Source organism: Haemaphysalis longicornis, unplaced genomic scaffold (assembly GCF_048455015.1).
Source record: "Haemaphysalis longicornis isolate Haplotype H1 unplaced genomic scaffold, Haemaphysalis longicornis Haplotype H1 scaffold_1, whole genome shotgun sequence".
In the NCBI taxonomy this organism is placed as follows: domain Eukaryota; kingdom Metazoa; phylum Arthropoda; class Arachnida; order Ixodida; family Ixodidae; genus Haemaphysalis; species Haemaphysalis longicornis.
This window is the reverse complement of record NW_027526203.1, coordinates 398,644,983-398,653,943: the sequence shown is the minus strand read 5'-3', so window position 1 is coordinate 398,653,943 and position 8,961 is coordinate 398,644,983. Positions and strand designations below refer to the sequence as shown.

General features: G+C 47.0%; 1 non-coding gene across 1 annotated transcript; it reads left to right on the top strand.

Annotated features, from left to right (window-relative positions):
• Positions 1-981: 981 nt before the first annotated feature.
• On the top strand, positions 982-1,053 carry Trnat-cgu (transfer RNA threonine (anticodon CGU)). Its single transcript has one exon. It is a non-coding gene; the product is annotated as a tRNA-Thr (tRNA).
• The last annotated feature ends 7,908 nt before the right edge of the window (positions 1,054-8,961 follow it).

Sequence of the window (8,961 nt, the reverse complement as noted above, 5' to 3'; positions counted from 1 at the left end):
CGAGTATAGCAGGAAAAGCCGTGATTTTCTTTTAGCGCACGTCTCGACAGCAGTGGCAGCGATCGCATGCACACGCACTCGCGTGGTCCGTAAAATTTTGTGGCCGATCTGTCAAGTATGTACTGGTCAAGTATTTGCGCGTTTGCACAAGTAGAACGTTGGATGAAGTCTTGATTAACTGTTTCCACCGTTTTAAAATTTTGACTTTACAATGGCCTCAGCAATTGCATGTTTACACGCGCGCACGCACGCACAAGCATGCGCGCACACACGCACGTACGCATAAGCCACGTGTGTACGCATAAGCCACGTGTGTGTGTGTGTATTTTGTATCGCTTTGCCCACCTTTTCGTCGCGATTTGAAGAGACTTACCCCTTTCCAAAACCGTCAATTTCTGTCACGGTGAAAGATGCTGTCCTTATAGTAATTGATCACGCTTTTGATAGCTGTTTCGCGATCAACGCTGTGTCTAAAGGTACGTCGGACGTACCAGCAAGGCTCTCAAAGATACGCCGGACGTATCTTTAAGGACTTTAAGTGGGTACTGTTTTGATTGCACCTGCTTCAATCAAAACAGGCCGGCCAGGGAAGCATGACAGGAAGGAGGGTCGTAGGCAGAGTAGAAGAAGGGTCCGTTGCGCGAAAACAACCCCACACACGGCGGTAAGCAACGAGAGAGAGAGCTTGAAGTGCAGAGTTGAGTCCGCGGCCGGCCTAATTGCTAAAACTTTGCTGAACCGAGGCTCTCACAATTTGCAGCTAGGTGCTCGGCAGCACCTCGCAACGCAGCACCTATCACGCCTACAGGCCGTGTGGTCGGACGTCCGCCGGCCCGAGCTCGTGAAAAACATGTACGCAGATCACAGTACGATTTTGGTCTATTTTCAAGTAGCCGAAAACCATGACTGATCGAATTAACGGAGAAGACTACCGCAAGAGAAAAAAAGTTGCATGCGCCTCATCGACCTCGTTTTTCATGTGCCGCTATAGCTCAGTGGTAGAGCACTGGTCTCGTAAACCAGGGGTCGTGAGTTCAAACCTCACTGGCGGCATTCTGTTTTTTTTTTGTTTCCCTGCGAATTATCTATAACAGCATTATGTTAACTCCAAAGAAGGGAAGGCTCGTACTTTTAGCACTCAGTGCTTGCTGTTTGCATCATATTCTTTCTCTTTTTGTGCCGCCTCAAAGTTTTCTTTTTTTCCAGGAAGGGGCTAGCGGGATTAGCCTGCTGTATGTGCATGCGTGAATGTGAGCATCTTCGACTGAACTTTTGCCCGGTTGAGTGCAAACGTAGAAGAAAATAAATAAAATAAAATACTCTAACCGAAAACTTTAATAAAAGTGTTCCCTACATTTCGAAGTCTACTTGGTATCTTTTATGGCATCTCGTACGTGCCACGCTCGTGGCACGAGCCACGCCCATCTTTTATTCGGGCCCGTGACTAGGCCATCTTCCGTGACGCACTGGACTTTGTTGGCGTAAATTGGGCAAGGGCACGTAGCGACCGATCTGTTCAGATTTCTTGTAATTGTGTGGGCTATGACTCCGGGGGATATTATACAATACTTCACTTAATGATTCTTTTACACAATTTTGCAGGTGGTGCGGCAAATGCCAAATGAATATAAATTAAACAGTAACTTTATCCTTCAGTACTCGCAGTTCTGTTTCTTTGTTTAATTATATTCGTTCAACAGCTCTTCCCTACAGCGGGTGTTTGAATATAAGTATCTAGGTGTCATCAATTCACATCCACCTTGAATATACATTGAATATACAGGGTGTTGCAACGATAACTGGAACACTTTAAAAATTTTTCCTGAGCGATCCGCCGCTCTGTTCACGCTCAAACTTCACACAAAGGTCGCATTTTGTGGTCTATTTTGTTTGACACCGGGAACAACAATGGTACTTACCTGTTTATTCTGAAAATAAATAAAAACGATTTTCGCCTATGGGAAAATGGCGGCGATTTGGACGTGCGAGCCCGAAAACCGGGTTTTCTGATCGTCTGTTAGCTCATTTCTAGGTGCATTTTCTGATCGTCTGCTGCACCATTTGGCTCCGTACGTGAATCCCAAACGTGCGTTTCACTCTGCAGGTGGTTCCGTCGTTCCAACATCAACTTGCGCTGGCTCGCATGTTCAAATCAGCGGCCATTTTCCCATAGGCGAAAATCGTTTTTATTTATTTTCAGAATAAACAGGTAAGTACCGTTGTTGTGCCCGGTGTCAAACAAAATAGACCACAAAATGCGACCTTTGTGTGAAGTTTGAGCGCGAACAGAGCGGCGGATCGCTCAGGAAAAATTTTTAAAGTGTTCCAGTTATCGTTGCAACACCCTGTATGCACATTGAATATGCATGCAACTAAGCACTAACAAAATTATGCTAATCATACATTGCGCGAAGCTCAACTTGAAACGAAATTGCTTACATATTGCTTACATAAATCGCTCATCCGACCCATCTTAGAATACGCCAGCACCATCAAGAACCCGTAAAAAATATATCTGAAATTAAATGCTTGAATCAGTACAAAAGAAATCAATCCGAATTTTACTTGCCGCTGTTCTGACTGGAGCTTTTTACTGTCATCCCGCCTTGCCACACTATATGAAGTACACCCCTGCCCGAACGCCGTGACCGCAGATGTCATAAACTTTGTATATTCTTGCGAATACTCCACGCTGTTAAACAATTATATCTGTCGGTGATTAACTGAAAGTACTAGAAATAGCCACAAACATAACCTTCCACCTTTTTAACCACATACTAATCTATTAAGTACAGCTTATTCCCTCTGACAATTGAAAAATGCAACTTACTACCAGGTGAAGTTAGTCCCCCCCCCCCCCGTGCCCTTAGGACCGGGAAAAAGCTGCCCAATCGTCCTGGGCACAGGACTGGGATAATTTGAGATCTAAGGGCGAGGCCTTTGCCCTGCAGTGGGCGTAGACAATGATGATGATGATGAAATTAGGTAATTTCCCTTCGAAATTTTTGTCTAATTTAAATTGATTGTATTGCGTGAATTTTTGTATTGGCGGTGAGCGCGACCACGAGCGGCGCTGCGAAGCGCGCCTCCGTAGAGTTCCTCGCATTTGTCGTCTGCTTCACTCGGGCTCGCTCTCCCTGCTGCTTCTTTGCGCTCGGTTGACGTCTGATGGTTGTCCGCACCAGATTTTGCGTGTGCGTAACTTTTTATGGTAATAATAGACTTAAAATCGCATACACTAGCTCAAAGCGTGAGTTAAAGTATAGTTTTTGATGGCGCTACGGAAGAAACGTTGCCGGCGTCGCCCCGTTCCTTGCGAAGCCGCGGTGCTGTGCGGAACGCGAAGAGTCAGAGCTAGGCGTAAGCTTCTGTATTAAGCAGTCTTTCGAACAAAGGGAGCAGGCAGCTGCTAGTAACCGATAACAGCAAAAATACAAGATCTACCAAAACAAATTCCAGGCCTTTGGGGCTGTCGGTTTTGGCAGAAGGCATTACGATTCCCGGTGATCATATACAAGGTATAGCAGCAGTGCAACCTTGCCGAACGCTCGAAAGTATTGTATCACATCAATTTACCTTGCATGGCATGAAAGTATGCCGACATGCACTATAGGCTGCCGAAACTGTTCGTTGAGTTCCAAATAACCCACTGTATGTATAGCTAGGCGCGTGCTGGTTTTATACCAGGCTTCTAACCAGTATGGAGATATATATTGAGCAAAATGAGTCACGCCTACGGTAAATATACAGTAACACTATGTTTGGTCAGACCTGGACGGATATTTCGGTACATTTTTCACAGCCATATCTTCCCAATATTCAGATATGCGTAATAGGAAAACTGCACTCAAGAGGAGGAGTAGGAGAAGGAGGAGGAGAAAACTTTATTTAATAGTAAAATCGAGCTGGTTAGTGGGCGCGGGTGCTCAGAGTAAGAGTAATTTTCCTCAATTCATAGAATGCCATCCCGAAAAGACCAGGATTTGTTCTTTAGCATAGGCGTGCGCAGAGTTCTCAATTTGGGGGGGCAAAGTCTTACCGCTGCGCCCCCCCCCCCCCCCCCCCCCCAGAGCAACTCCCGACCTCTTCTCACTGAAGGCCTTGCGGTGCGAACGCAGTGCAAAGAGGGATGGTTATAAAATTTTTATTTCAATGTGATGGAATTGCAACACACACAAAATATTTCTGAGCAGAAATTTTACTTTCATGTGTTACATCGGCAAGGCATGGGGCAAATTTGGCGCCCCCTTCAGATGATTAGGGGGGGCGGCCGCCCCCCCCTGCCCTTCCTGTGCGCACGCCTATGTTCTTTAGACCTGGAAGAGTTGGAAAACAATGAAGAGCATCTCGGAAATATTCATTCGTTTCGATTCTTCTAATATATGCACGTATACTATTTATTGCGTTCGTTGGCGACTATATCAAGCCTAAAACGCCGCAATCACGTCATAATTGTTTGGGTTGAGAGTCAGTTCGTTACGATAACGATGGTTACGATATAAATACAGAGCACAAAAGCCGCCTACTGTGGACAACGTTGTCTGGGGCGCGATCGCGATGGCGTAGCACTAACCTTCTCATTGTATTTGCATCTGAACAAACAACGCACGCTGCGGATATGCACCTTGTTGAACGCAGCCATTACTAAAGCCAATTTGTGAAGAAGGAATGTGTGCCATACAGCCCGAAGAAAATACCCAAACGATCTTTGTGAGCCTCCCAAACATCCCCAAACCTAGTAATAAGACGGAACTTGTAACGGTGCAGAAAAATTAATGCGTTGGGCACAGAAAAAAAAACACATTCATCTGAGGCAAGTCAACAACAACGAAAGAAATGTAAGACAGCTTCTTTATTCCTTGCTGTGCGATGCGCGTGTCGGGGCCCGCTGCTTGGTACGTAGCATTAGACTGTTGAGTCGTCATAAGAGCATCTCAAAAATACTGTAGGGAAGCCTACGCATTTTGTATAGTTATCGAGGAGCTCTGAGCCCTGAACCTCGCGAATAATCTAGAAAGGACGAGTTACACACGATCTTCTGACCGATGCTCTGAAGAAAGTTGTTCTCGCTCTTTTCGTGCATTGCAAACTTGTGGGGGATACAGCTTGAAATTATCCAGCTGTGTCAGAAGATGTCAAAAATAACTGAAAGTAACAAGAATTACTAGAAGTACGCTTTTTAATGCACTAAAGCACCAAAGCGGGCGATTTCTAGCGCAGGCAATGCTGCCCCTCGCAAGCGGAGGGTAGCAGACGACAGCCGCACGAGTCCATAAGCCGACGTCAGAGCCAGGGGGCGCCACTCAAACATCTCCCGGCACGTGGTGCAGGGGAGATTCTCCCCTGCACCACGTGAACCAGTTCAGGCGGTGCGGCACTTCGCCGTTCGTTTCAGTGGTGCAGCTCGCGGCACCTGAACCGCACCGTTCGATTCACCGGTGGTGCCGACGGGTGCAGGACGAGTTCATGGCTTTGCCTGCACTCCCTGCCGAGGAGGTGCAGAAGCAGACGAAAAAAGTGCAGGGCTGGTTCCGCCGATGGCGGAACCCACTTTGCATTGCTGTGAACTGGTTCAAGAGGTTCAGGCTGAATCGAATAGACCCAACTGCGGGAGCTATATAGAGGAACTCTAATCTCACCGCCAATAATTTCATTCAGTCTTTCTTGTATATATTGTTACCTGCTCAGTCCTGCTGTGTCTGAACTTCGCGAAATATATGCTAGTTTTAATGGGTTGTGAATTATGTCTGTATTGATCTGTGCAGAATAGTGTTACTGCACTCTATGTGCAGGGGGGATAAAAAGAAATACGAACAACGGAGCCTACAGCCTCCGACGCATGCCGCACCGCGGTCTGGCTGCCAGTAAACTGCGCATGCGTCGGTCTTTCAGAGCGTTTGCGAGTGTGGCCTACTGTTTAGGGAAATACTTGATAAAGAAGCGACGCCGGTCATTTATTTTGAGGCGTCTTTTTATGCTCTGTCGCCACTGAGCATCCTCTAATCTATACAGTCAAACCCGGCTATAACGAACCCGGATAGAGCGAATTATGCTATATATCGAACAAAAATATTTCAGTTACAGAAATACATGGGAAACATATTCCTTATAACGAAGTTCACATCCGATACATCGAACTCTGGGTGCCTAGAATGGCAGCCGAAATGCATGATCTCGGAGCGGCGATTGAGATGTGGATTGGCCGCGACCACGGAGCAAGAGCGGCGACTGAGACATTGCGCCTCGCATGGAGCGACGTGACGCCTAATACTTTCCGTAACTGTTTCCGATGCGCGGGACTCGCGACGGAACCCGCCCAGTCAGCGAGTCCGGACCAAGACAGCAGCATCGGTGAACGGTGGGAAGAGCTCGCCAACGTTCCCGATGATGTCGCGAGTGAAATCTGTCCGACGCTTATAATGAAGCGCTTTCGGCAGTCGATGTGCTCCGCCAAGGCTTCTTAGATTTTTGAGGACGCGGACTCGAACTGGTGCAAACAATGTTTCGTGTAGAGAATGCTACGCTAGTTGAAGCCGCCAAAACGAAAGTGAAAACAAAAATCACCGGCTTTTTTTTTTTTTTGCAACGTGGGCAGTTAAGGCGGAAAGTAGCTTTGATACTTGCAATAAATGGATTATTTCGGTATGGTAATGGCTACTGTACTGTGTTCGTTTCTGCCTACGCGGATGGCGGAGTTGGGGAGGCGGCGGGGGGCTCCAGCGGATTGCGAACTCGTAACAATAAGCTCGTTATAGGCGGGTTCGGCTATATCGAACTATTGGATATATCGAACTAATCGCGGTGCATATTGAAGTTCGCTATAAACGGGTTTGACTGTATACTACATTTGGGAGCCAAGCGCGCAGCAGGCTGATTGCAGCTATCATGATGCCCTTCAACGATCATCCTGCTCAGTGGCGACGCAGTGTGAAAAGGCGCCTCAAAATAAACGGCTGGCGTCGCTTCTAAGTTCTTGATCAAGCGTTTCCCATAAATGTAGGCCCATCCATGTGTAGGCCACACTCTCAAACGCTCTCGAAGTGCGCATGCGCGCAGTTTACTGACATTGTAGCCAGATGGTGCAGCATGCTGTTATGACCGGGCTCCGGAACCGGCGCACCCAAGCACGGACCTCCACGTGTCAATCCGCATTGAATATAGCAGTTCATCAACCCTGCGTCAACCGCATCTCGTCACCTCTGAGTGACTTTAGCGGAAACGAGCATGCGAGGCCGGGCACGCGACTCCTATAGCTGAGCCATCCCGGCACGGGCGATTCTGATGAAACAGCAGAGACGACTTCGATAGCGCAGGGCATGGAATCTAAGACCGACGGCGCGCGTCAATAATGTCTCCTCGTACCGGCGGTACCATCGCCTCCTCTCCCTCGTGGTCGCGTGGGCAAGAAACCAGAACGGCTCCGCGCGAAGGCGGTGCCGAAGTGCGTGAGATTGCGGGTCTATGATTGGACCAGACATTACCGGACTTTTCCGCACGGTACATTCGTCTAAAAAGGGATGACAATAAAGTCTGTTCTCTCTCTCTCTGTCTGGGAGTTGAATTCCCTAGGAGGACTCTAGGGACTTTGGCTTGAACAAAAACGCAGCCAGTGTTGCGAGCCGCCGAGTACTGCTGTTGGGGTTGCTCTTGCAGTTGCAGTTGCAGTTGCTGTTGCTGTTCGAGCACAGCATCCAAACTTGTACTCATCATGTAAATACGCGTATAAAGTTTTTTTCTCCTTCATCAGCAAGCATCGGTCTCTTGATCAACGTCTCCGGTCACCAGTCACGCTACCAAGATGGATTCCCGAACCCCGTAATGACAACAACTGTTGAACGTGGTGGGATCATACCACGTAACGCACAACAACTGGTGGCAGCGGTGGGATTAGACCACCCAAGTCCCAACAATGCGTCGGAGGCTGTGCGCTATGTCGTTCGCATTTCTTTTAATTCCCCCTGTACACACCCCCTCCTGCGGTAGCCCAATTGGGCTGCAGTATGTAAAAATAAATGAATAAAATAAATAAAATATTGCACATATGAACAAGAGCAGGTAATGTGAACAGATTGATCGCTATGTGCTCCATTCACGTCCATATGGCATCCTGCGCCTATGAACGTTCCCTGATATAGAGTGTGCTGGCGCACAAACAAGTAAAAAAAAAAAACGAAAACAAATATCTGTTACAAGTAGTAATATACACGACTATATACAATAAGACATATAGCACCTCTAATAAAACAGGGGAAATAAATTTTGTCATTTACATCAATAAAAGAATGTAATTATAACATGCCAAAATACTAACAGTAATAATATATTAATTACTGGTTCACATAGACGCAAACAGTACAGAAATAGCAAATAATGGAGGGGGGACGGAACCATTTATTTGGAGGAAAAGCTAAAAGGCCTATATGAGAGTGCGGGTGTTAAGGGCTGTGGGGAAGCGCTTAGAAAGGACGATGCGAAGCATGTGGGGGGCTTGAGTGCCGAGGGCGACGGTCGGAAAATAAATGTTGCACAATCGAGAAAGACATCGACACTCAGCACTAAGGGGTCATGTGCTACAGGAAGTGAATTTATTATTATTATTATTATTATTATTATTATTATTATTATTATTATTATTATTATTATTATTATTATTATTATTATTATTATTATTATTATTATTTGGAGGGAATTTCTTTTTTGAGCGACGAAGTGTCGCAAATGCGAGAAGAGAATGAGCGCCTCCGAAAGGACCATTCCCGTGGAGCCGAACAGCAGGCTCGAATCGTCGCCTCCCTCCGCTCCGAGGTTCGTTTTTTACGTGAGGAGCTGGCCCGCCGTGTGACCCCCGAGCCTGCGAAGTCCCCGACGGTTGTTCCATTTCAAGCTTCCGTGATCCCCTCAACCTCCGACAACCCCTCGCCCTCCGACACGCCTCGAGACACCGAGACCAGTCCTGTTTGC